The sequence below is a fragment of the Protopterus annectens genome, chromosome 7.part0, assembly GCF_019279795.1.
Source record: "Protopterus annectens isolate FY-2018-M chromosome 7.part0, PAN1.0, whole genome shotgun sequence".
Taxonomy (NCBI): Eukaryota; Metazoa; Chordata; order Ceratodontiformes; family Protopteridae; genus Protopterus; species Protopterus annectens.
In genome coordinates this window covers 1,409,038,218-1,409,065,238 of record NC_056739.1, presented here as the reverse complement: position 1 = coordinate 1,409,065,238, position 27,021 = coordinate 1,409,038,218, and positions in this window count along the sequence as shown.

Here is a 27,021-nt window from a genome sequence, read left to right as displayed (position 1 = left end):
ACAAAGAGTAAAAAGGGCACACAGATAACCAACTGGTTAAAAAACATGAAAAGAAAAATCTAGCAAAGCTAGACTTCTAACTGTGTGATACCTTAAACCCCCTGCTTCAGAGGCCTCATGGGATATATGTTTTATGGATATCAGTTGGGTATGACAAGACTGTGTTTCCAAAGGTCAAACATTCCTCTTGTGCTGTGCTGATGATGTCATAAGAAATCAGAAACATGCATGTCCACAGCTAGAGGGGTTGGGCTTTAATGGCCTGAAATTGTCCATAAATAGGCTTAAAAATGAAAGTAAAAGAAAAAGTTATGGACATTCAGATTTGCCATTTAGCTGAAACACCTGATATCCTTAAAGGGTGATTTGCATATATTTCTCCTTTTATAGGAATTCCTCAGCCTCCTTGAGAACAACTTTTTTTTTTCCATGAGGTTCTTTGAGATCTCTTGTCTCAGGGTAGTATTCAATAGGTGCCTGTGTCCCAAAGGGGGAAAGGGTTTTATTCAAGAATGTTTCTAGTGCCCAGAAAGGAAGTTACTTGGAGACATGTTCTAGACCTCTCTCATCTAAACACTTTTCTGAAGGTGCCTTCCTTTTGGATGTTGTCCCTTCAGCCCTTTTTCTTCTCTTGCACCCACAGGCCTTTCTGGTGTCTCTGGATCTCAAGGATGCATATCTCCATATTTTGATCCATCCTTTTTTCAGGAGGATTTTGTGTTTCTCTGTTGCTTCCTGGCATTTTCAGTCTTTTTGCTTTGCCTATTGGCCATTCTACTGCTGCAAGGGTGTTTACCAAATGCCTCATTTCTGTGATTGCTTTTTGCAGGCTTCAAGGGATCCAAATATTTCCTTACTTGGACAACCTGCTGATTCAGGCATCCTCTCCAGAGGTCCTTTTGCAAAATCTTCATTTTACCATCTCTCTTCTTCAGACCATGCGGTTCATGATAAACTTCAACATGCCTTCCCTGACTCCTCCTCAGGATCATGGCTTCCTGGGTTGAAGGATTCAGACAGTGCCAATGCTGGCATCCCTGCCAACTCCAAAGGCCTTAACTCTCATTTCTTACTTTCAAACTCTTCTTCCCCTGGCCTCCATTACAGAAAGGGAGTTTCTAAGAGCTCTGGGGTTCATGACTTCCACCATTCTGATGCTTCCTCTAGCCAAACTGCAAATGGGGAAGTTCCAGTGGTTTCTGAAGTTAGTGTGGCTTCAGCATGTGCATCCTTTAGACTTTACAGTTCCTCTTCTCCTGTGTCTCAAGAAAGAACATCTGCAGTGGATTTAGCAGTTGTCTCTGAATCTAGGACTCCCTTTTCAACCTCCTCTTCCTTCTCAGGATCTTTTCAGAGACACTTTATGGGATGGGGAGCAATATATAGCTCCCTGAGGGTTCAGGAAGTATGGTCGCCTCATCAGCAGAAGGAGAACATCAACATCAAAGAGATGGGAGCTCTTATACTGGCTCTTCAGACCTTTCATCCTCTCTTTTCTCTGGGGCCTCTCAAGGTGTTCACAGACAATTCCACAGTTATGTGTATATCAACAAACGGGGTAGCAAGATCTTACCTTCTTTGCCGGCTGGCAGCACTTCGGGTATGGGATCTGGCTATCAAGTATCAGGTGACTCTTCAGGCAGTTTATATTCCTTCAGATCAGAACATTGTGGCAGACACTGAGCAGGTCCTTCGCTCAATCCCATGAATAGATGCTTTACAAGGATGTGTTTCTGGACATTGTTCATCAGTGGGGTACTCACCAAGTGGATCTCTTTGCCTCCCCTCTGAACAGACATCTTCCTCTGTTTTGTGTCAGAGTTCCAGGTCCTCTGGTATGGAAGGTGGGCACCCTCTCATTCTCTTGGAAGGGGATGTTTCCTTATGCATTCCCTCCCCTTCCTCTCATTTTGAGAGTTCCATTCAAGATTCAACAGGATGCTCCCAAAATCTTGTTGGGGACTCCCTTTTGGCTGCAACAGCATGGTTCCCTCTACTTCTGCATCTAGCCAAGGGCAATCATCACAAGTTACCTCACAGAGTGGATCTCCTCGCACAAGAAGATGGGTTTCTCATCCATCTCTACCTGTCCACACTTCAACTGATACTGTGGGTGATAGGATTTTGATCCCTCATACACACCTTTTTTCTGAGGACATGCTGCAGGTCCTGCAGGAAGCCAGGAAACCTACTACTAGAAAATCCTACTTGTCAAAATGGCAGAGGCTTTCTATTTGGAGTCTTTCTCGTGACCTGGACCCACTTTCTGTGGATGTTCCTTTGGTTTTGTCTTATTTGTGTGAGATGCTCAATGCTGGTTTGTCCTATTCTTCTACTAAGGCCCACTTAGCACTTTCTTCTTGTCTGCCTTTAACTCCCCCATTAGAGTCTACATTTGAGGCTAAGCAATTTCTTAAAGATGCCCTTAATATTAGACATCCCAGGAAGCCTGATCCTAATTTAATTCTGGAAAAATTGACTCAGGCTCCTTTTGAGCCTGATATTTCAACTTCCTTGCAACATTGTTCTTAGAGGACAGTTCTTTTGATAGCTCTTACTTCTGCCAGATGGGTGTCTGAGTTGCAAACCTTATGGCTTGTCCACCTTTTTTGATATTTCATGAGGACAGCATGTCCTTGCATACTAATATTTCTTTCATGCTCAAGGTGGTTAATGAGTTGTCAGTTAATCAGTCTATTAATTTGCTTAATTTTTTTCCCCTCTCCGCAATCTGACAGTGAGAGGGTGCTGCATATCGCAGATGTGCATAGACAGCTCAGATTTTATTTGGATAAAACTAAAGCTATCAGAAAATCAGACCAGTTGTTTGTTTCATTTCATCCTAGGTCATTAGGTTTGGCTGTTTCCAAGCAAACTATTTCTACTTGGATTTCAAAGGCTATTTCCTTTTGTTACACTTTTCATAGCAAGAGCCTTCCTTCTTCTGTAAAGGCTCATTCTACTTAGCTGTGACTTCTTCTGGTGCTTTGTTCAAGGGCTTAGACATTAATTCTATTATTGAAGCTGCTACCTGGACTTCTGTGCATACCTTTACCAAACATTACTAGTTGGGTGGTATCTCCAGAGCTAGAGCTGGTTTTGATGATGCCATTCTTCATGGCTTCTTAGAGGGCTCTACTGCTGCTTCCTCCTCCCAAGTTTCTTCTTGAGCTTTGGCACTCTCCCATACATGATGAATACTGTAGCAGTGAATGTAAGGACATTGTACAGTTGTGTAAAATCTTACTATAATGGTTTATGTCCTTCTTTTTTCCTTCCTGGATTTGCAGGTTCTCTTTGGTTTGCCTCAGACTGCTATTCTTACTGGGGCAATCAGTTCTGAGGATGGCACACCTGAATGTCACCATTATGCCCTATGCTACGAAAGGAGTATGCAAGTGATGATCAGCATACCTTAAAGCAATGGTAGACTTTGGTAAACTGGCCGGACGGTGGGCTTCAAGGCAGGGAATCCCATTTGTAATGAATACTGCAGCGGTAAAGGCAAGGACTACTGTTATGGTAAGATTTTACACAACTGTACTATTCTGTTTTGGCAGCTAAAGATATGAGGGTAGACACTAAATGAAAGATAACACAAAAACTGAGAAAGAGGGAGTTTTGTTTTATGAATATGGATAGCAAGAAAAAAAAACAGTGAAAATGTGTTTTGTCCTTTTAGTTTTATACATAGGCCAGGTTTCTATATAATGCATTCCTAGTATCTGTGTTACTTTTACTCTGCTAACAGTCTAATATTTGAATGCATGCTTTCACATTGTTATAACAGAAAACTCTTTATACTGCATAAGTAATACATTTTCTCTAACAATTAATATAACCATTTCCACAGTATGCATAGTTAGTTCCTGAATTATTGATTGTTTTCTCCACTGTCTTTCACAACATATTTAGTAACTTGTTTGGAAAGCTTCTGTCAGTACTAGGACTAACAAGAAATTATCAAGCCCATACCAAACAAACATGGTCAAAACTTTTAAAACTAAAGTATGGTTTTGGCATTACTAACCATCCAATAAATATCTGAAGAAAAATAAACACTTTAGTGTTACAGAGTTTATTTTTGACTTGGACATTCTCTCCCACATTTTAAAAAGTGAAACAAATCAAAAGACTTCTATTATGCCTCTGTCAGAAAAAACAAACTTTTATTAAAATACTTTCTGGGTGGTACTGCTGTAAACAATATTATTTTTGCCAAATACAAAGTTGAACTTAATGTGAAAATTCTACCCTGAAGGCCATCATCTGTATAATATGTCCCTGAGAGAATGTAAGCAGATTTATATTTCAGTTTCTCAGCCTGATTTGATGGGTCTTCTTTCCTGCATTGTCCATAATTGTTCCAATCAGGCAGGCCCAGAGTGCTCTCACATCAATTTCCCTCATTCATTCTGATAATATATTCAATAGACAATGATTCTTCCATAAAACTACATTGCATTTGAAAGTCTACTGGTCATTTTAAGAAAATAAAAATAAATGAGAAAAACAGCGAAAGTGTGTGTGATAGATGTGTGCACATGTGCATTTCTGTGTGTGCAAGTGAGTGAGGGCATTTGTGTGTGCCCATGTGCACACATAGATATGTGTGTGTGTGTGTGTGTGTGTGTGTGTGTGTGTGTGTGTGTGTGTGTGTGTGTGTGTGTGTGTGTGTGTGTGTGTGTACATGTGCATGGATACTAGGATGATAGGTATAGGAGGCGTCTGGCAGTTATACTTCATATGACACAAATATTTCTTTTAACTTATTAGAAATCCTTTTACTGTCTCAAAGAGGAGAGCAAGATGTCTGCAATGTCGGCACTGAACAGTTAAATGCAGAATTCATCTTGCTGTTTGATTACAAAACTATACCTTTATTTTTTTTTCATGTTTGTTCTCTTTGGTCATCTGTAATGTAGGCTAATAAAATCTACAGAATGATATCATGCTTAAAAAGTGAAACTATTTAACCATCGGTTTTCTTCAACCCTTGCATACAGTTTAGTCAGAGTGTGCTGATGCAATAATAAAAATTATAATTATACAATAACTGGCTATTAATATTCAAAAACTAGCACACTGATTGGTCAGCCCAGTCATCATGCCCGTTGTAAATTCGAGCATATACCAAAGGAAAAAGGTCCGGTCACCCGGACTTTTTTCCATTGGTATACACTAAACTTTTAACTTTTTTTTTTTACAAAAATTAAATAAATAAAAACAGAAATCTGGACTCCGGACATAGCAGAGAGACAGGACAGAGAAAATACTAGGAAAATCAGGTACATTATTCAACACTAAAGATACGTACCTGATTTTCCTTGTATTTCCTCCATTCTGTCTGTCTCTTTTCTATCCCTAAAGTTTCTGAAATGTTTTAAAAAAAAAAAGAAAAGAAAAAGGGAGCAACAGAGACTTTCTTTTCTCCATTGTTTCCTTTGTAATGCACTGATGCACTGGGTATGCATGGGAACACAAGTCCCATATGCATGTGCAGTGCATAAAAAAAGGCAACAGGATATATACCATCTGCGGAAGGACAGCACGGCACCATTATACAAAGACTCTCCCCCGGATTCACTAATCCTCTGTGCAGGACTACTCTAGTCCTGCACGGAAGCACCAGTCTAAGAGGAGGATGGCAGCACACCATGCATATTAAGGAAGGCACACTGCCTGAACACCTAATGCTACATGGAGCATGTCCGAGTGCAGAGGGCATGTCTGACAGCTGAGCTCTCAGAATAAACATGCTCCTGCAAAGTAGAACAGAAGAATGTGTACATAAAAGAGCGAGACCACTCATAAGTGTCATCATATCCCCACCAACAGTCCCCATGTGTTCAACAGCAAGAGTACACTAAAAAAAACATGAAAAAACCCTTGTAGTAATGTATTTAAAACTCTGAGTACAGCTAACCGTAGGTGCGTGGGTCTGCCCATCGCTCACCTATGGGTAAAGCAGCATGAAAGGCTGAAGAAGAAAAGAAGGAAGATATAGCAAATGAAACAGCACAGCAATAGCGTAGTGGTCAGAGCATCTGCCTAACGAGGAGGCATTCCCAGCTTGAGTCCCACTGCAGCACATACCATTTACCATGTGTAATCTGTATACGAACAATTATGTACATTTTATTGCTGTAGAACCTACCAAATAACAATTAAATGTGAACTGGAGTACTGCATGAAATGCACATGTGAGGAGTCAGTACCATAAAGAATAATTCAGCAATAAGCAGGCGTAAGCATAGATAAGCAGTAGTAAGCATATGTAAGCAATAGTAAGTGTGTGCAAGTGCGTATGGGTGTGGTAAAGCACCTCCGACACAGATCAAGCAAAGGAGATGCTAACTGCGTGTAACACACTGTGACCAGAAGTCACCAGTGCTAACCTCTGTGCAAACCCGCTCACAACTTCTTGAAAGTGCCTTACGTACACCGTATCAAATGGCCGGTCTCATGTGTGGGTCTGTGTACACTAACAGAGTCAGTCATAGGTATCTCAAAGCATGCATGTTACACAAGGTTGGCCGGTATGCACACGAAACACAGTAACCAGCAATACCATTACACATTACCAGATATGTAGCTAAAGAGGTATATGTGTTTGTATGAATACCCATAACTGTATAGATATATACCTCCCCTCTCTGTAGTACAAATGTATACATACATAGTTAGACATATAAATAAATTCCCACAAATACAGATATACATATGCAGACACCCATACATCCACATGTCATATATTCAAAGGCCATGCCAGTGAAGGTGAGGGTCCCAAGCAAGAAACATGTAACACGTAGCATGAACTCCACCCCCCCAGCTGGACAGAGGAAACATACAAACAAACCCACAAACAATGTAAACATTCCACTGCTTCCCACACCACAGGCAGGATACAACCGGGGGGGACAGAGTGGACCTTTGAAGTCTCATCTTGGAACAGAGACAGAAGCGTCCCTTGCAGGACAACCCAAAAATCCCGTGCAATGACCTATCAAGGTGGGGTTTGTACATACCCAGAATACTAGAGTGGGAAAGCCTGATGACCCATGGGCTGAGACAATGTATGAGATGGATGTCATGAAGTGGAGAGTGGGCAGTGTGAACTGGTGTGTTTAGACCCGACCTGCACCCAGAGTAAGTAAGGGTGAGTGCTCTAGAGGAGGTGTGGGTGGGGGAACTATGGGTAGCTAATTATGGGTCTAGGCATGCAAGTGTTTGCTGGAGTGGGTCTATACGGGGAGCCCCAGGGATGTAAGCAATAGTGTTCATTGGGCAGAGGCACCACCCAACGAGCAGCCACACCTGCTATGAGTCCTACTGCAGCACAGTCTATTGTACATGGCAAAGAATGGAATAACCAGATGTATATGTAAAAATGTAGAGGTGTGTGTGTGTGTGTGTGTGTGTGTGTGTGTGTGTGTGTGTGTGTGTGTGTGTGTATACCCATACCTACATGGAATAACGAACAGGAACAATGACAAACTAGTAACCACAAGAAATCTAAAACAAAAGACAGGAGGATCACCAATGATGAGAAGACTTAACGCCAGTTTATTGTTGACAAAAACGCATCCAGCTGGGCCCTTAATAAGCTTCATCATCAGAATGTCAACAAATAGAAGAGACTTGCTTACACACTATCACTATCCAATGCGTAAATGGGTAGACTAGTTTACTTAACAAATAAATAAAGTCATAAAAACAACACAAATAATAAAAAAATGTAAAAAAACTGTTTAAATAAAATAATTGTAACGCATAATTATTATATTATAAAAATATATAAAAAGCACATTTACTAAAAAAGGCAATACATATATAAATCCCATAAGGCAAAAAAACAAAAAGGGAAAAAACTAAAATCCAAAATCAATATCACCATATCTATTTATTTTAAAAAATGGTGATATTGAACAACTTCATTTCATTTGCCCGTTTTTTGTTGTTTTTTTATGACTATTTATTTTGTTATACTAGTCCAGTACCACATTTATTTACCTGGATAGTGTGTATTTAAAGCGCCTGTCTCACAGCTTATTCGACATATCTCTGATGAAGCTTCCTTATTAAGGACGCCAAAAAAATGGATGTGATGTGTTTTGAGTCAACAATAAACTGAGAGATACCTACATGGAGTTATGCCCCTCCCTCCCCATAGTACAAATGTATACATACAGAGACAGAATATAAGTAAATACACACATATATAGATATATATATATATATATATATATATATATATATATATATATATATATATATATATATATATATATATATATATATATATTTGTATGTATAGACACCCACACACACATATATATATATATATATATATACATATATATATACATATATATATATATATATATATATATATATATGTATATAGATATGTATATATATATATATATATATATATATATATATATATATATATATATATATATATATATGTATGTAAACATACACATATATATAAGGATATGATACAGCAGTTAAGAATGACATATGTTCACAGGCCATGGCAATGGGGGTGAGGAGGTCCAATCAACAAATGTGTAACACGTAGCATCAACCCCTCCCCCAGCTAGGTGAAACATACAAGCACACAATACAAGTACACACTACTGCTTTCCAGACTTCAGGCAAGATACTACCTGTGGGAGAGACCCGCCAGGTCTAATCTTGAAACAAAGACATCAATGTCCCTTGTGGGACACCCCAAAAATTGATGATGATTGGGGTCAGTCCCTGTAATGATTTATCTAACCAGGCTGTGTACCTACATGGACTAATGACCCATGGGTCGAGACAATGTACGATATGGGTCCTGAGACGTGGGGAGTGGTCAGTGTGTAATGGTGTGGTTAGACTCCACCTGCACCCACAGTAAGGATGAGTGCTGTAGAGGATGGGCAGGTGGGAGAACTATGGGTATGCAATTATGGGCCTAGGTGTGCAGATGTTGGCTCGCGCAGTTGTATTCGGACCGCCCCAGGGATGTAAGTAATATTGCGAATTGGGCAGAGCATCCGCCCATACCTCTCAACCTCTTAGAGCAAAACCTCTGGACAGAACCTAAACTGTTGGGGGGACAAATAGGGACAGAAATTAAATATACCACTTACAACCTTAGAAAGCTGATAGAATAATAGGTTATGCATTAGCATGACTCTTCTGAAGGATGTGGAGTCATAAACTCAAAAACTTGTCTTTATTTAATGACTTAATTTCCCAGGAATTTGCCAGACAGGTGCAGATTGTAAGAGGAACACAACAAAATTATGAAGCAAAACTCTGGACAGTCTGCAGAAACTGTACAGCTGACAGGTATGCTTTCGCCTAATGGGCAGCCATTCCCGATATGGGTCCCACCACAGCACAGTCCAGTTTACATGACAAAGTACTACATGTACAAAGTACTATATGTGTTGTTGCATAACCCACTACACAACACCTAAGAACATATGGTCACAACACCCCACTGTAGGCATGTAAGCCGATCTAATTGGCATCACAAGGTATTAATGTAGTCCTCACCCCCACCCAGGGGTGTGAGTGTCCAACGCAAACACCAAATGCAGTGTATATGCACAGCTGTTGTCGTAGCTGATATGGCTAGCTGTGGACCTTCCCTACAGTCGTCCTGCACATCCCTGAATAATTCCCCTATCTCCCCCTTTTGTTCCCCATGCACACCATGTACCTATCAGCCCATGTTCCATTGCTATTAATGTTTAAGGTTACACGTAGGTAACACCCTCTTCCCCCACTATATTGCCAGTATCTAGAACCCCCAACCCACATGTAGTATCTCAGCTGTCCCACAGGACACGTAAATAACACATGAAGGAACACCACAAGCACACTTGGATCAGCACAGGCTCACCATCTTGTGAAACCCTCTCCCCAACTCACACTCTATACCACTACATCAACTAGTGAAACCAATGCCTCTTGTCCTGCCTTTCATACAAATCCCAACAGCCGACAAACCTTCCCTATTGCTCCCCATCCAATTATTCCTACAGGCCACTATATAGTTACAATATCACCCCCAATACCTACCTACCTAATCCTTCACTATTCCCCTCTACTGTACCACACAGATATGGAATAACTACACCTACCCCGAATACCTGCATGTAACCTATCCAGACCTGTTAAACAGGAATCCAACTTCGCCTAAACTGACCTTTGTCAACAGTCATACCTGACCAGTAAACCTGACCTAAGCATGGATAATACCGACATGTTAACATAAACTGAGCATGAAAGATGGGAGACATAGCTATGTTACGTCTGTTACCCTTTATGAATGTGAACATCCCAGTATTAATTGGAATAAGTAGCTGGGTTCAATATGGAGCTCTACTCCCCAGGCCACTGCTGACAATGAACAAGCATACAGTTGGATTGTCCCGGTTGACAAATGTGAACTAAATACACAAAGTTGCATGTGTGTATGCGGGAGCAAGCAGGTGTAAGCCTGTTTGACTGCCGGTATGCAAGTACTACACTGGTGAAGCAATGTAGAGGCTAACTCAGTGCAAGACGCCACAACCAGAGGTCAGCAATGCTGTGCTTTGTGCAAACCAGTGCATACTCACCTACAAATGCTCTACAGTGCCTTAGTCACTCTGTAGCCAACAGCTGTTGTCGTGGCCATTAACAAAATAATCTACACTGCCAGGTTGCAAACCCCCGACCCTGCACACTATAGTCAATGTGAGTTCCACTAAGCCATGATGGATACACATTCAGTTGCTGTGATCACAAACACATCATCCAACACAGTCATCAAACAGTATAGGAAATTAATATAAGTGTGTAGATTAATACCAGCACGTGTCCATTGCTCAACCACAGTATTATGAGCAGTCAATGTGCATCACAGAACAGTGCCTGTCCAAACATACTCTGAGAACAGTAGTCCTGCATAATACCGAAGGGAATATTGATATATGTTGCACACCATGGGGGCGTGTGAGTGTGCTTCATGCACAGTATGTCGCACCTGGGGTGTTGGTTCAATGGAACTGGGAGATGAGGCTGGCCAGGTGTGTGAGCAAAACGCTGCTACACAAAACCCTGGCAGGATACTACCAGTGGGAGAAACAGTGTAGACCAGCTAGGTCCACTCTTGACACAACAACAGGTCCATCCCTGGCGAGATGAACCAACAGTTGTGGGTCACATTGATGTCCCCACCAGTATTGGAGGAGGATCAAGGGAAGGCTGGTACATGCATGGACTAAACAGATGAAGATCTTGCAGATGCTTGGGTCAGGACAGTATACCGGAGGAGTACCGAGACATGCCGAGAGGGAAATGTGTGGAGGTGTGGTATGGCAGGGTTAGCAACTGGGGAATGGATAGATGCTGTCTACATGGAGCTCGGGGGCCAGCGGAAGGGAACATGGGTATGTCATTATGGTAGACATATGCAAATGAAGCAAAACAGCAATAGTGTAGTGGGCTGTGCATCTGCCAAACTCGCATGCATTCCCGGTTCGAGTCCCACTGCAGCACATTCTATTTTCCATGTGGAATCCGTATGTTAACATCATTGTGCTGTATGACCTACTAAATAACATTTATATTTGCACAGGAGTACTGCCTTAAATGCACATGTGAAGTGTCATAATGACTAAGGCACTAGTAAGCAGGTGTAAGTGCAAAACAGCAGTAGTAAGCATGCGTAAGCAGTTGTAAGCATGTATAAGTGTATTTGCATGGGGGTAAGCATTGCCTACATAGATTGAGCCAAGTAGGTGCTAGCTGAGTGTAAGGAAATTCAACCGGAGGTTAGCATTGCTTAGCTCTGCACAAACCCACGCACACCCACGTACAACCGCTCAAATGTCCCTTACTCACTCTGTATCCGACAGCCAGTGTTCTGCCCAGCAACAAACTATACAGCCTCTGCAATGACCAAACCCAGGACCCTGCACATCATACACTACGTGAATTACCAGTAAACCATAGCAGATGTACATAACCAGTTATTTCACAAACATATCATCCAGCACAATCAGTCAACAGCACAGGAAATGTAGTAATTTTACACCATAGAACCTCTTGATGCATGAATCCTGGACACCTTAATGTGGGTACAAATAGGTATATCTGTCATATCCTGCTCTGATACACTTAAAATATTGCAAGTTACACAGTTGTATGTAGTAGAACACATATATTGAAGGAGAAGATAAGTCTGAAACACGTACGTGTCGGCACGAATGACTGACCTCAGACCTAAGGTCATCCATGTCAATTGCCAAGAGAATGAGGTACAGGCCTCACATATGAGCCGAACATGCATGGACATATGGACAGATATACATCTGTAAATGTAGACAGACAGCTATAGGTATATATATGTGTATGTATGACTCACAAATAACCATATAACAGCAATTGTACATAGATATATATGCTCAGTGTATATATACATACATACATATATATATATATATATATATATATATATATATATATATATATATGAATACATATATATATCTACAGCTATATCGATGTCCAGTTCTTACACACACACACACACACACACACACACACACACACACACACACACACACACAGATAGACATGTGTATATGATTTCCACATGGGAACGGACTCCTGGCCCACTCCATACAACATGACAGACCATGAGCACAGTTAATGGGGGTGGGGGCACAAATGATGGACACCTGGTAATTACTGCTATGTACCCCCCCAGCCCTAACGGATATGCTGTGCAATCAAATATCCAGCACATGCAGTACTTGATGTCAGGACCCACCACAACACAGCTACAATGCTCCAACAGTAATCCAAGTCACCTGTACATGTCAGGGCAATATCTGTAACATATCATGCAGAAAAGCCATGGGTACATACACATATACACAGACAAAGTGTATTAGTAGCCATACATATGTAGAAGTAGTCTGCACGCACTGGGTGCAAAGTAAGTGGTACCTGTGACATGTGTAGTGTGGCAACCAGCCCCACAAAGGGAATACCTACATTACACATATACCCACTCACAATTCAAAGGACATGACACGACACAGTTATGTATACACAGACAACCTTTATTTGTGTACCATACAATAATGTATGCCATTACTGACAGCACATAGATTTTGATGTATATAACCAATGATGGATGCAAGGCCCACACAAAACAGTATTTCAGACAGAGCAGATATATAACATACTATGGTGTCCAGGCCAAGCCCTTCAATTCGTACAACAGTAGACAAAGGATTTGCCTGCAATATAAGTAACAATAAACAATATCAGATGTAGTTCAGCAGCCTGCAATTACACCCTATACTCATGCCCTAGGGGGACATTCATAAATTGTGGTAATGTCAATGTACCTGTCACATGTATGGACCCTGACCAACAAATGTTGTGGGAGTCCACGTTATGACTGGGATGATAGCAGGAATGCTAACAGTTATTAATGATAGGCCATTACTTAACAACCCCTATCCATATCACAGCAGAACAAAGCCTGCCATATATGTGGAGGACAAAGGCAGGAACACAGGGCCATACTCGCAATATTGCTGTTACACACCCTGGAACATGCTGGTGTTACAGGATGTGTTGCAACATACCCTTATGCAGGAATAAGACATCAGGGACACAAATTGATATAGCCATGTACTGATAGCACGCAACACACACACACACTGCCAGTGTAATATCCGACACAGGACCTGTGTGGTGGACAGACAACACATGATAGGCACACCTCTCTCCAGCTAGAGGACAGGTCAAGGTAAGCTAGTATGTGCACACACACACACACCCTGTAACGTCAGTACTATACAAAGCATAACACCTCTCTACTCACAGTCTGTCTGTATGTCCTGATCCTTCTACATATATGTGGCTGTCCTGAGTGTGCAGGTTCTCCTGTAAGAGGTATTGCTACCTGCTATCTGTAACATTGATGTCCACACACAGGAAGGATGTCCATCACTCAGGGAATGTACAGGGAATACGCCCACATGATGTAGGGATTCATAGTGGGTGGTTGCCATGACAGTGGTAATTGGAAGTACTACACATGGGTACTCAGATATATGTATGGCTATCTGGATCAGTACGTGTCCATATATTTCCACCATATGTCCTGGACATGGAGTGTAGCCCTACCTAAGCCCCTATAGTCCCAAAGTCATAGTGCAAGGGGATGTCAGGTATGTATAGCAGGTATATTAATAGACTATTGCTACTGTCATTGGGATTGTCTTCACAGACATGGTGTGTGTGGAAGATGACATCTGCTCATAACATGTGTGCCATTGGCTACTGACAGACATCCTAAGGATATCATTGTACAGTACCTGCATATATAGCAGGCTTGACAGCCATGTCACAGCACAGGGTAGGATACACCTGTGTGACATTGCATAACCACAACCAAAGTGAACACAGTCACAGCCACATATGGTACACTAGCATAATAGTACAGTATATGGACTATCTGTTCTACACCTTCCTCATATGTGCCACTCATGGAATGACCCTACATATACTGGGCTGCTACACAGTTTGGTCTGATGTCTGTCTGTGGTATAAAACATGTGTGTGTATGGTCCTACGAACATGTACGGTAATACGGTACCATACAGTGGGGCAGCATGTAACATCAGATAGAATTGAAGCTAGAACAATGACATCTCCTACAGTCTGTACACAGGCCATAGTACATATTAACAATACACACACTGTCGACATTCACCATCACTACACAGACATCAGTGCTGTACAAACATCCACAGAATGTCCAGGTTATGGCATGAAATGTAACCCCTACTGTACATGACATGTGTAGCAATCTGATATATCACTGGCTTGTTACCAGATATGATGACATTATTTATGGTGTACAGCACATATGCACCACCTCATGCATGACATATGTACAAAGGTTGACAGAGGTGTGGCTGACAGCACATACACAGGGCCAGTATAGACATGTTGCTGTGATACCCTCATAAATCTACCATTGTAATGGGGTTTGTTGCAACATATGCCCAATGAGGGATATGTAGTCAGTAACTGTCATGGCCTTTGCCATCAACAGACTACAATCCTCATACTACCTTCTGCATTCCACAGATAGATGCATCGTGGCCAACACATGCAACCAAAGGCACAAAACTGCCAGTCTGCAGATGACCCTGCAGACGGGGATTCCTCAATTTCATGGAACTGACATGGCAGATATTGCGACATGTATGACAGGTATATCCAGACAAACACTGTTAAACCAACATTACTCCATATGCAGTATACCAGCACTTACAGTCTGTAGTCAAGTCAGGCACATACCCCTTTTGTTTGTTGCCCTCTTTCCACAGTGTATGTTGTTAGAGGTAAATCCCTAACCCATCTGAGATGCTGCTTGCCAAATGACAGTTCTAGTTCCTGCTCACAGTGACAGACAAGGGCCAACACCACCATGATGTTCCCAGGTATTGGAGTGCATTTCCATCCAATTGAACTACGTTCATGTAACAAAAACCTGATTGAAATCAACACATGCAATAACAGTGCTGAGGAGGCCCTATTCTGTTATGATGTTGCTAAAGTATGGAACACCCTCCCACCTGACCTCAGGCTACAAAGTCACACAAGCACCTTCAAAGGCCTTCTTAATTCACATCTCTATGCTAACCCTCTCTGCAACTGCAACTACCCCCCCTTGAAGACTCACTACTCGATATAAGTGACCTGCTGTATGCCTCCAATGCATACACTATATTCTCACCTGATATACTCACCTGATATGTACTTTTTTTTTTTAAATATTGCAAATAGGGGTTCTTCTCCTGAGTATCTTATTGTTTGAGTATCTTATTGTTTTACAAAATTGTACTTGTACTTCTTTGTTTCTCTTACCTTGTATACCAGTTTTTTTATTGTTACCTAAACCATGTATGTACTCTGTTAACTTCCTTGGAACTTTTCTCCCCAGGATTCCACTGAAAATGGACACTTTGTGTCCAGTTGGATTCATCCTGGTAAAATAATGTTAAGATAAATAAATAAATAAATAATTGGCTATGGGAATGTTACCACAGCTGTTCCACATGCAACCAGCTAGGGGAGGGTTGCAATTTGTGCAAAGGCCATCAGCTGTTCATGAGCATCACTTAAAATACACATGCTGCTGCCTAAGCAAAGCAGGTGTGGGCCTCCACATCCACCAGAGAGGGAGTGGGGGAGGCAGACAGAGGCAAATACATGTCAGGGAGGGGTGGGAGGGTAAAACTGAAGCATGTTTGTGTCACACACCTACCAGCACAGGGTATCAACCCCCCGACAACTATGTATTGTTATCACAGTTCGATGCAGTTATTGGATGCATCACATGGCTTATCTGGTGGAGAGCACTCAGAACATATATGTGATGGTGAGTGACATCTGCAACAGGGATAAGGTAGATATACACTAGGTGATGTACATGTGCCTGTCTGCATGAACACATGCCAGTGTCAACACAGGCACACTCACACAGGCACACACACACATTAACACACTTGGCAAGACCAGGAGTGCAACTCATCACAACACATCAATGTGCAGGGAACACATGCACCACACGGGTCATATGGAGGTTGTATGGTCAATGTGTATGAGGGGGTGTCAGACATCAGGCAGCATGCTTCACTGTGCCCTGGGGGGGTGTAGTGCATGTGGATGTGGACATACGCACCATACAACACACACACGAATACACAGGGTGCCAGTCCGGACATGCATGGGTGCATGTCTGCACGGGTGTTTGGTGGTCAACAGTGCCAGCAGGATATACAAGGGTAGGCGATGGGTATACCTTGGCATCAGGCTACATGACAGTGGTCTGCATTGTGGCTCAGGCCTGTAGCTTCTGCCTTTGCCCACACAGGTGGGTATTGCATCCCTCAGCCAGTCACCTGGGTGACTAGTGTGTATGGCCAATGCTGTGCATCTCTTGCAATGTATGTTTTCCCTAGTCCATGACTTGGATGGTGTCTAGGATGTGCACACCTCCCCACATGCATGTAAAGTGACATGTAGAACTGTACCTGGGGTGTCTGGCCCATGCTTTGAACACAGGTTATCATCAGATGTGCCAGTCTTGCCCACCTGTGGCAGGGACTGGTAATGGTCAGCAGGTTTTCCCAGCAAACATTGATAGCATGCTGACAGCATTCCCTGATGTCAGTGTCATCTGTCCATACAGGGCATGTTGTCAGGCATGGTATGCCCGTTGTGAGTCACATGTGAAGGCACAGTGGGTTTGCTACCTGAGGTTGGCTGGCCTTGATGTCACATGTGTGGGTATGGCTTTGCACCCCAGCCTCTCAACTATTTACATCTGTTATCCCTGTATGGTTGACATTGTGATGGGCCATCATAAATGAAATAAGCAAATCCCCCCCACATTGCCCACAGGTGTCACACACTCAAAACCACCTGTACACAGGATATGAGATACAAACACACACACACACGCACACACACACACACACACACACACACGCACACACACACACACACACGCATCATGTCTGGGTGTAGAATCCCTACCTAACTAGTTTACTACACTACAGCACTACGCAGTTATAGTGTGTGCCACGCACATTACTGAAGTACATCTTTCTCAAAGGTGTATTTCACAATTAATGACATCAGCAGGATTACGAAAGTAGGGCATTTGTAATGCATTGTGAGTGAGTAGCCTATAATGCATTGCTCCATACACTGAAACACTCACAAAACATCTGGAACTGCCATGGATGGAGATGGAACCCTACTACCATTCTAAACACACTACAGTGATATGCAGTTACAGAATGCACTACGTCGATTACTGGGCTATCACTTTCCCAGGGGTGTATTTCTAGGTGAGTGACATCAGCAGCCTTGCCAAAGTAGAGTATACGTATTGTACAGAGTGTGAGTAGCCTAAAAAGCATTGCTCTCTACTCAGTCAGACGCACACACACACACACAGTTGCCAGGTCTGGGGTTTGAACACCTACCTAACTAGTTTTTCACACTACAGCAATACGCAGTTACAGAACGCACTACGGTGATTACTGGTATATCATTTTCCCAGAGGTGTATTTCTAGGTGAGTGACATCAGCAGCCTTGCCAGAGTAAAGTATATGTATTGTATGGAGTGTGAGTATCCTAAAAAGCATTGCTTTCTACTCAGTCAGACACACACACAAAGTTGCCAGGTCAGGGGTTCGAACACCTACCTAATGAATCTTATTACACTACAGCAGTATACAGTTACAGAATGCACTACAGCAATTACTGGCTTATCACTTTCCCAAAGATGTATTTCTAGGTGAGTGACATCAGCAGCCTTGCCAAAGTAGAGTATATGTATTGCACAGAGTGTGAGTAGCCTAAAAAGAACTGCTTTCTACTCAGTCAGACACACACTTGCCAGGTCTGGGGTTCGAACATATACCTAACTAGTTTATTACACTACAGCAGTACGCAGTTACAGAACACACTACAGTGATTACTGGCCTGTCACTTTCCCAGAGGAGTATTTCTAGTTGAGTAACATCAGCAGCCTTGCCAAAGTAGAGTATATGTATTGTACTTAATGTAAGTAGCCTAACAACAATTGAACTCTACTCAGTCAGACACACACACACACACACACACACACACACAATTGCCAGGTCTGGGGTTTGAACACATACCTAACTAGTGTATTACACTACAGCAGTACGCAGTTACAGAATGCACTACAGTGATTACTGGCCTGTCACTTTCCCAGAGGTGTATTTCTAGTTGAGTAACATCAGCAGCCTTGCCAAAATAGAGCATATGTATTGTACTTAATGTAAGTAGCCTAAAAACAATTGATCTCTACTCAGTCAGACACACACACACACACACACACACACACAGTTGCTAGGTCTGGGGTTCGAACACCTACCTAACTAGTTTATCACACTACAGCAGTACGCAGTTACAGAATGCATGACGGTGATTACTGGCTTTTCATTTTCCCAGAGGTGTATTTCTAGGTGAGTGACATTGGCAGCCTTGCCAAAGTAGAGTATATGTATTGTACGGAGTGTGCGTAGCCTAAAAAGCATTTCTGTCTACACATTCAGAGACAGACAGACATGCACACAAACACACACTCACACAGTTGACAGGTCTGGGGTTAGTACTACTACCTAACTAGTCTATCACTACATCAGTACGCAGGTATGGGATGCGCCATGCATATTACTGAGCAATAGCTCTCCCAAAGGTGTAATTCACATTGGATGACCTCAGCAGGCTTGTCATACTATTGCTATGGGGAGGGCAGTGTGTGCATGGGCCATACCCCATTCATGTAGGGGTTGATATGTCACATGCAGGCACACATGGGGTCATGTGTCACAGGTACGTGTATACAGCTACTAGATGGCTACTTCCTTGTACAGTCTTATTGCACAGCTGGCACGTGCATCACATAGTCTGTCATGCTGACAGGTACTGGTGGCCAGTATCTGCAGTGGGTTACATCCACATCTCGTGTATTGGGGGCCCTTTGTGTGCCAGTTGGGACAGGCCTGCATAGCTCCTTGCCATGGTCACTCTCTTCCACACATCTATGCCCATGTACCTGTGGCTTATTATAGTGTGTTGTCCTTACATATTTGTCTGTATTCCTACCCACTGTGTGTGCAAGGCAGGAGTGGTGCATACTAACATGTGTCTGCACTGAGAACTGTGACTGCCCAGATATGTCTGGTCCACTGGTGTTTGCAGACATAGCCTTCATGTGTTTACGTTTGTGAGCATGCCCAGTATGACCTCTCAGTATGTTGTTGACTGACATTGTCTTCATTCCCCTAAGTGTGTGAGCATGCCTAGTATGGCCATCTGTGTTGCATATGTGGATCACGTCCAGGTAGTTTGTACTGTGGTGCTGACCTTTGTGTTGTACACCGACAAGTAGCATGCTGTGTCTACGAGGGGGGGACACCTGACTGTTTCTACTGTTCTACACAGGAGTGGGGGGGGCACACCTGACTATTACTATAAGTGTACTTTGGATGGGGGGTGCACATGACACTTGCACACATTTGCTAGGACTGTACTGGTATGTCAGGTACTCCATTTCATTCTGTAGTCTTACCTATCCTGCAAGCTAGAGGCTTCCCACTGTACTACAGATCCTGGTTTTGTTTACCTATATATTAGTTTCTGACTTCCTAGCCTTCACAACGTATATCCGACTGCATGGCCTGCTGTGGTCTGTTTGTCTAGGCCTGGGGGAGGGGTTACTCATAGGGCATATTCAGCAGCCTTAGTACAGCATTTGTTTGTGTTAGTCTTCACCTGTCCTGCTGGCTGAGACTGTTGTTGGGTATGGGAACCTTCCTGACTGGCATGTGTGGCTCTTATGGACACCCATGTCGCTCAGGCCATTTCCTGCAGTGGGTTTTGTCACCCTGTGTAGTACTAGCTACTATGGTGACTCCAGTATGTGTTACAGATGTCATGATGGCACTATGGGTGTCTACTGTCTGCTGCTTTGACATTCGGCCACCCAGTTCCCTTGCATGTTCACATCCATACCATAGCTACAGGTAAAAACACATTCTACTCCATTTGGCAATTGGTAGGTTGATTGACTTATCTTGAGGGTGTGCCGGACTTGAGGATGGTGTTGGAGGACTGCCTATGTCGGATGCACATTGTACACTCCCTATACATGGTTGGACACAGGTAGTGTCATGTTTAGCATCCCTTTTACTGTCTGTGCGAGTCAGAGCAGAGAGAGTTGTCATTCCCTGGGTCCCTACTGTGTCAGTGCATATGCTATGCATTGCCTCTTTGCCAAGGCCAAGGCATACTGGGCACGCCCCTTCTGTCTACTGGGACAAGCTCAGGTTGTTCCCCCTCCGAGTCACTCTGTGCCTGTACAGGCCTTGGCATTGGTGGGGGGCTGTGTGGCCCTGCTTCATGCTGTACCTGCTGCAGCTGTTTCCACAGGATCATATTGTGTAGCATAGCACATGCCATAACAATTTGGGTACATGTAGCTGGTGAATACTGCAGGGCTCCACCAGATGTGTCCAGACACCAGAACCGTGACCTGAGCATCCCAAACACAGTCTCTATTATATGTCTGGCCTGTGCTTGTGCCTCATTATGGCATTGTTGTCCAGGTGTGTGTGCATTTCTGATGGGTGTCAGCAGCCACAGCTCCAGTGGGTACCCAGCATCCCCCACTAGGTGACCGTAGAAGATGTCCATATCGGCAAATCTGGGGTCCTGCTATGTCAGATGCCAAAAGTTGTGAATCAGCATAGCTTCCAGGGCAGCCAGCTCACACATTTAGTATAATGCCCTTGCATCACATACAACCTGGCAGTTGATGGAGGGGATGCCCCAGCGGTTGATGTAGGCCCTACCCTGCTCACTGGGTGGTGCTTTGATGTGTACATACGGGCAGTCTATAGCATCCACTACCCCAGGGTAGTCTGCTATTTGGTGGAAGAGACGCATATTGCTGGTCAACACCTCACATATGTTGAGGAAATATACATGCTCACTGGCATGTGCTGATATGGCATCCAGGAGCTGGTGGAATACTCTGGATGCTGATGCCTGAGAGATGCCCATGATATCCCCAGTTGTGCTTTGGGAGGTACCTGTGGCTAGTATACCTAGGCCAACACATACCTTGGTATCCACTGGGATGGGTTCCCCTCGGCCAGTGTGGTGTGTCAGGTGTGGCCTGCACAGCTCAACGATTTGCTGTATGAGGTCTCTGTCCACCCTATAGAGCTCTACTATCTCCAGCTCATGTAGCCCCTGGTAGATTGCACTGGATCTGTACACTCTTCTCTGTCTCCTCACTGTGAGTTGTTCAGCAGCATTCACATCCTAACCACCCTCAGCCTCTTGCACATGTTGTTCTATGTTGCCTGCTGCAGCCCTTCTCATTTTGTAGGTTTGTTTTTTAAAATTTCCCCGCTTGTATACACCAGTGGTGTAGAGTGTGGAAAAAACAGGGGGGAAGGTGTTTGCTTGGTTTATAATGGTGTTCTGGGCGGGGCTGGTCTACTGCCTGTGTAATTAGCTGATCCTGATACATTTCACCTGGCAGCTCAGCTAGTTCTCCTTGATTACCATCCTACTGCTGTTTTCCTTTCCCATTGCCTCCCTGTTTAAGCCTGTGTGCATGCCGCAGAGTGCTCAAATGTGCCCAGAACTGCTATTTCCTGGTTTAACTTCCTTTTTCTTCCTGTGAAACCCGGTGCGCGGTGCGCACACCCGCTTACACTTTGTAAGGAGTGCTAGGCAGTTTGGACACACCTCTAGCTTAGATGTGCTAAACTAGGAGCAGTCCCAAGCCACAGAGCTCCAATCCACTTACAGTATGCCTGATAGCGGCTCCCCCATGATGTCACGTATATCCTAGTCTTGCACCCAACTATTTATACTCTTACACTCTTGGGACCTGCCTCACACCCTTGGGAAATCTGGGATTCACTATCCTTCCCCTCATTAGCATAGGATTGCTTGCTAATGTATAGTTATATGTCCCACACTGAACCTCCCCCCTTAGCAACCATTACTCACTGGACAGGTTGTCTTATGCCTGCCATTGACTTGCATGGAAGAATACTGCTTTTAGTTAGAATGCTTATTTTAGGTCTATTTTATTATTTTCGCCCGATCCCATTTGTATGCCACTGCCCTATGCTTAAACAGGCAAGATCGGTGAAATAAACTTAAAATTTGTTTTTTTTTCTTATTTATACATTTTGCAATGCGCCATTGGCATTCTTCATCAATGATATGCAGCCTTTATTTGGAGCTGTCATAGTTCCGTTTTGTAGTTTATAGAAATGTACTCGGTTACTAACCGAGTACATTTCTGCAGAATGCACTCATTCTGCACTGACAGCTGCCTGCTTCCTGGATTGCAAATTACCCTCATTTGCATGGTTTTCACCTTCAAATGATGTAATTTGCATACAGGAGCTAGGTCCATGCAGGATTAGCCTAAGAGCACGCGTGCATGTACCGGGAGCTTGTGCCTGGATCAAATGTCGGCCATATTGCCAAAAATAGCTCTTAAACTAATCCTGCACACTATAAAGGGCTTCGTAAATCCAGGGGATTATTTAAGAAAAGTATGTATTTTTTCTTAAATAATGTCATTGTATAATAGCAATAACTGACTCTGTGGTGTGGTATATTAAGATTTACCCAAGGTTGGCTTTATTTATTCACTCGGGCTTCCCCCTCATGATTAAATCACACCAACCATGGGTAAATCTTAATATACCACACCAATGTCATCAGTTATTGCTTAAATATTATGTACAAACTTCAATTGTTTTATGTGACAAAATGAAACTCATGCTATCTTTCACATGGCATTGCAATATACACTATCTATAACAGAGAATTAATTTACCACTTTTAAAGCTATTTTGATAACATCAGTACTTCATTCCTTTCATGGTAATGTAGCATTCTTTATTTCCTGCTTATCTGTAAAATGCTTTGTTGTAATTTAAAGCTCAAAGTACCAATCAAAATAAGAAGAATGATGAAATAATGAAATCTGTCCTGTAGCAATGTTCAACAACTGCCATTCTCCTGGAAAAGCTGAATTCATTGACTATTTCAGCATCATTGACTGATGATCAGTTGTCACATGTCATGTGACACATCTTATCATTTGTTATTAGAAAAAAGAGAGATACCTGACAGACAAGCTCAGGAGAACACTTAGAAAACCATTCACTATGATGGAATGTAAGCCACAAAAGGGTCAGTCCTAACCTCATGTAACACAGACCGCTAGAATGTAAGATAAACCGAGTGAGAATGCCCAGCCTTTGCTGACATGGAACCAACACAATCAAAGAGTTATGCCTGCCCCTAATTAGCTGTCTGCTTATCACAGCATCTGTTTATTTGTACTGTCTAAAGATTGCAGAGCTGACTAATAAGTATCAATCAAAATTACTACATTTAATTATTTTGCGGTGTAAAGGTGCATTTATAACATTTTGTTCCTGTTCAGTAACACTTGTTCTGGATGTTGCAGAAAATACAAAGAGATGCATGCATAGATTTCAGATACACTGCTCTTAGTCACCAGAGATTTTGAAAAGTCAAAGTTGTAATGTTACTAATTTTGTTGTGCTAATTTCTTAATTTAAAAATATATTGTAATAAACATTACCTGATTAACAATTTTAAGCTATAAGCTATACTACTAACAAGAATTAGAATTTCAAAATACACATAAAGTAACACAGAATCATTTAGTACAGTAAAAGTTCACTTGATAAATTAAGAATCTAAATGCAGTTATAAAAATTAGTAAGAACATTGTTACAGTAAAACAAAATGTAATCTCAGTGAATGTGAAACTGCACTCAATAGAGAAAATTGTAGTACTTTCTTTACTTTTCCCAAGGTTTACAGAAGCCATTTTGGGTAGACTTATTTACTCATACATTCATGGGTTCATAAGTATTTACTAGCTAGCTGCCATTTTAAGCCTAGCCAGTTTCACTTTTTGTGCTCAAAATAATCTATCCCATTTGGATATAGAGTGGCCTTACCCATCCAGTGGTTGATAATTATATATTACCCCTAATAAAAAAAAACTGTCATCATATCTTAGATAATTTGAGGGGACCCATGCATGGAATAAACCATTCAGGAACTGTCTCTATCTATTAGTAGTAAAGGGAGCAATCATAGATTTTTTTTAGTGCTAGGCTAAATGCCCTTGCGAGACATTTTAAGCCTAACCAATTATCCCCTGGGAGTTTCAAACCCTGCACCTTGTGTTTATAAGGCAAACACCTTAATCATTAGGCCACCCTCCCAACTTGGGGTACATTTTCTGTTTCCCAACCATAAGTTGCACTTGAACATGGGCAGTGATGAATTTTGATTTATGTGGATGGGGAGTTTGTTCCACAGCAGTGGTAGCCTCTGCAAGATATACCTGTCCCTGGCAACTTTTCTGTTGATTTTTCAGAAGAGGTTGAGATCCCCAGATAAGTATTTCTGATGCCATTTGACTTGCTGATGTGCAGTAAATCATTCAATAATGGGTCAGGTACTCCTTGAGGAAATTAGTCCATTTCAAAATCAGACCACAAAGAAACTTTTTCAGAAAAAAAAGCTATTTGAATGTCTGTCAAAATTACACCACCACACGTATTGCAAATTAAACATGTAAGTTTTAAGACTAATACATATGACTGAACCATTTGGCATACCATTCGGTGACTGCCAATGTCAGAAAACAGTGACTGTGAAATCATATGAAACAACACAGAAAACGGCAATATTTTACTATTACTTTTCCCATGTGTTATAGAACCAATTGGGGTAGACATCCTCCTTCTGGGAAAATGTTGCCACTGCAGAAAAACAATACAAATAAATAGTTTCAGGAAAATATTGATAATGTAATTTCAGTCATATTATCAAGTGTATCACAAATTAAACAAGTATGCTGTAAGTTTAAAACATCTGGCTGCATAAGCTGACATACCATATATTAGTGTCAGAGATTCAGATGGTTGCACGCTCTACTTCAGTACTGTAAAAGTCACAGGGCCAGATTCACGATGGCTTGCACGGAGTCTAAGAGTAGAGTAAGACTCCATGCAGCCATCATGCCTGACGAGCGAACCAGGAACAGCCTGCAGGGGCGTGCAAGAGAGCTCCTAAAATGGCTCTTACACAGACAGGGCTGGGATATGCAAATTACCTCAATTGCAGGTGAAAGGCATGCAAATGAGGTAGATTTGCGATTCAGGAAACCCAAACCTGTCCGAGTAAGAGCAGTGTTATTTGTAGAAATGTACTCAGTTGACAACTGAGTACCATTCTGCAAATAGCAAAATGGAGCCGTGACAGCTCCAAATAATTGTTGCATCCAGTGCAGGAAGCATGCCAATGGTCAAATATACGGCCATTGGAAATGTTTCCTGATGCAATATGAAAAAAAAAATTATTTTTTTTTCTCCGATTTCCGATGTTTAAGCGTAGCGCAGCGCCGCGCAAACGAGTTGCGCTCTAAAACCCAGAAAACTAAAAGTTAAAACCCACAAATGTGGATCTTATTTAAATTGTTAATATACAATGCAAGGGAATGGCAGGCTGAAGACAACATGGCCACCGAATAGAGGTTGCTAAGGGGGGAAGCTCAGTCTAAGAGATGTAACCAAGCATTAGTAGGCAATCCTATGTAAATGATGGTTAGGATAGTGAATCACAAGTTTACATAGCAAATGAGCACAGTCAGTGGAGTGTAGGAGTAGGATAAGGGGAGTAACAGAGTAGAAGATAGGTGAAATCACGAGGGGGGTATGTATGAAAGAAGTGAAGCTCATTGGAGCAGAGTGGCATGTGTCAGCTGTCATTTACACATCATGGAAAGAGGTGTGTCAACAGGTAGGCTAGGGAAAGGCAAGAAATGGAAGGTGTATGCCGTGGATATCACCAACGTTTCTTGCTGATGATATCGCGTTGCGCACCTGTAAACCCGAGTAAGACAGAGTGCGCTCGTGTAAGCGTGAGTGCGCACGTTTAAGCCAGAGTAAGCATGTATAAGGCTGATTAAAGAGTTGTAAACGTGTTTGCACTGGTGTGCACAAGTTTTAACCCGAATACGCAAATTTTAGTCCGTGTAAGCATGTGTGTGCGTGTGTTAGCTGGTGTGTGCGCGTTTGCGCTTGTGTGTGCGGCACTGCCCCCTGAGGAAACAGAAAGGAAAAAGGAAGCACAACAAATAGTAGGAAGCTACCAGGGAGTACTAGCAGAGCTAGCAGGTGATCAGGCAATTACACAGGCAGTACACTAGCCCAGCCCAGCCTAGCACTTAAAACTCTTAAAAAAACTCCCCCGCAAACAAAAAAAAAAAAGTTTTTCCAAAAAAATTATTTTTTTTCTTCCCCAAC